Raw genomic sequence first — 2,866 nt, 5'->3', positions numbered from 1 at the left:
AAAATCATCCCAAACCCGTTCCACCTCTCAAAGTCGAAAATGATGACGATCGGCTTTTAATTACCCCACAGGAGAAAGCAAATGCGATCGGCAAGCATGTCGCTTCATCGCATTTGCTTGGCTCGACTATCCAAAGTTCGCTCGATGATCAGGTTGCGCAATGCGTTCAAAACCTAGATGCCTCCCCTTGTGTCGTGCCTCCGGCGGATATGATTACAGTACAACAAATTTGCTCAGCGCTGAAATGCACCAAGAACATGAAGGCTCCCGGGTTTGACGGTATATTCAACTTGATCTTGAAGAGACTCAGCACGAAAGTGCAGTCTCTTCTAACCGCTATCTTCAACAGATGTTTGGAACTGCACTACTTTCCAAGCATCTGGAAAGTAGCAAAAATCATACCGATCCGCAAACCCGGTAAGGATCCAACATTGTCTTCAAGCTACAGACCCATCAGCCTCCTTTCAGCGCTGAGCAAATTGTTCGAGAAACTCATTCTCAATCGTTTGCTCAAGTTTGTCGAGGAAAGCAACATTCTCCTTCCGGAACAGTTTGGATTCAGAAAGGGGCACTCCACCAATCATCAGCTAGTACGGGTGATGAATAACATCCGAAGTAACAAAGCTGTATCCAAGTCCACAGCCATGGCCTTGTTAGACGTTGAAAAGGCGTTTGACAATGTTTGGCATGATGGACTTGTGTACAAGCTTTGTAACTTCAACTTTCCATTACATCTTATTAAAATCACCCGTAACTACCTCCAGCAAAGGTCGTTTAAGGTATCGTTGAATGGTTGTCTCTCAGACACGTTTTCGATCCCAGCAGGAGTCCCGCAAGGTAGTCTGCTGGGCCCCTTGCTTTACAGCATTTACACTTCCGACATTCCTCCCCTCGGTGACGGTTGCGTGTTTTTCCTGTTCGCAGATGATACCGCAATAGCCGTCAAAGGAAGGATGCCTCGCGAAATAACGAACAAACTTCAACGCTGCCTTAACGCCTTTGCTGATTATGCCACCACGTGGAAAATCAAAATCAATGCCACCAAAACACAAGCGATCATGTTCCTCCATCGGCAATCGCCCAAACTGAAACCGGCTCCATCTTGTACTGTAATCATGGATGGCTCAAGGGTTGAGTGGTCCGCCGAAGTAACCTATCTCGGGATGTTGTTTGATGAAAAGCTCCTATTCCGCTCGCATGAGAAAACCGTAGTCAAGTGTTCCGCCTTGGTTAGGAGTCTGTATCCGCTGATTTGCCGCAGATCCCGCCTCTCAAGGGTGAACAAACTGGCCGTCTACAAACAAATCGTAGCACCTGCGATCCTCTACGCAGCTCCGGTGTGGGAATCATGTGCACAGACTCACAGGAACAAAATTCAGGTCGCTCAGAATAGAGTGCTGAGGATGGTTCTTGATCGTCCTTTCGACACTAGAATAACAAATTTACATGAAGAGGCAGGCATTGCCAAAATAGATTCCAAAATCAACGAAATTAAGACTAAATTTGCACAAAAATGTAATTTATCAGAACATGCTTTGATAAGCAATTTGTATATAGTAGGTTAGGTGTACATAGTAGTTGTAGTTGTAAATAGTAGTTTCTTTTTTCAATTTAAAACAAACCAATCCCACCAAGGTGGTCAGTCTCTAAAACAGGCCTGATAGGACTAGGAACTGTAATTAATAATTAAAATGTCAAATGTACTAAAGTTGAAAAGACGCATCTGTGTCACTTGAAAATTCATACATGTAAACCACACAAACACAAGAAATAAAGATCATTTAAAGTAAAAAAAAAAAAAAAAAAAAAAAAAACAAAAAAAAAAAAAAAAAAAAAAAACATATTCAAGAATTATTCAGTAACTTACAGCAGACAACAAGGTAAACAAGGGGCGATGGTACGAAAAGTACGTAATAAACCTTTTGGTTGGCAATTCCGGTATTTTTCTTGCAAACACCAAATCGATGCATGTCCCACCCAATGTAGTCGGCAGCTTAGGGTCTGATACGAGATCGAGTTGCAGAAAATTCTTCATGAATTGGACGAATCCGATATTCTCAGCTTTCGAGACGTCTACGTTGAAATCCCCAGTAACGATGATTGGATTATCTTTCGTTTTATAGTGGAACAGATTCTTGGTCATGAAGGTTTTGGCTTGCTTCATCGTAGTATTCGGTGACAGGTATACGCAGAATACTATAATGTTGCAAGCTTCGACTTGGATATTTGCTGCGCAAATATCGCCATGCTTTTCAGCTTCTATGAGGATGGGATCGTACTGTTCACTCAATTTTTCAATTGTGTGTGAGCTAGATAACGGTGATATTGTTGCTCTCTCAAAAATTGCCACTCCTCCTGCTCTTACGTTTTCCCGTTTGAATTTGGCCATGCATCTGTAACCTGTACAAATAAAAATTAATTATTTTGACGCAAATAAGAAAAGCATTTATATGTACCTTGAATTTCCAATGGAGCATTGTTGTCAATCCACGTTTCACTGAGCGCAAAGAAGTCAGCCCGTGTCATTACATGATCGGTAGACATGTCTTTAGAATGTGCATTAAGGCTTTGGACATTGAGGCTCATCAATACACCAGAATGGCCGTCATTTGAAAGAAACGTATTCAGTTCGTCACTGAGCGTCACCAGCTTGTGGTTTTCGAGCCTATGCATCTCGTCTCGCATTTCCCTCATTCTTGGTGTATTGCTGCCCTTCGCATGGTGGAATATGAACGAGTTCGCAGAGTTGGTCAGATAAAGCCCCTGTAGTGAACTCACACGTGACATGGCGACATATACCAGTTGCTGCTCCTGGCTCTTATCGTAATCAACCACAATTTCGTTGAAGGTACCTCCTTGGGATTTG

Source organism: Ochlerotatus camptorhynchus, unplaced genomic scaffold (genome assembly GCF_037179485.1).
Source record: "Ochlerotatus camptorhynchus isolate MF236.1 unplaced genomic scaffold, CSIRO-AGI_Acam_v1.1 ptg000037l, whole genome shotgun sequence".
Lineage (NCBI taxonomy): Eukaryota > Metazoa > Arthropoda > Insecta > Diptera > Culicidae > Ochlerotatus > Ochlerotatus camptorhynchus.
Note: the sequence above shows the minus strand (reverse complement) of the source record.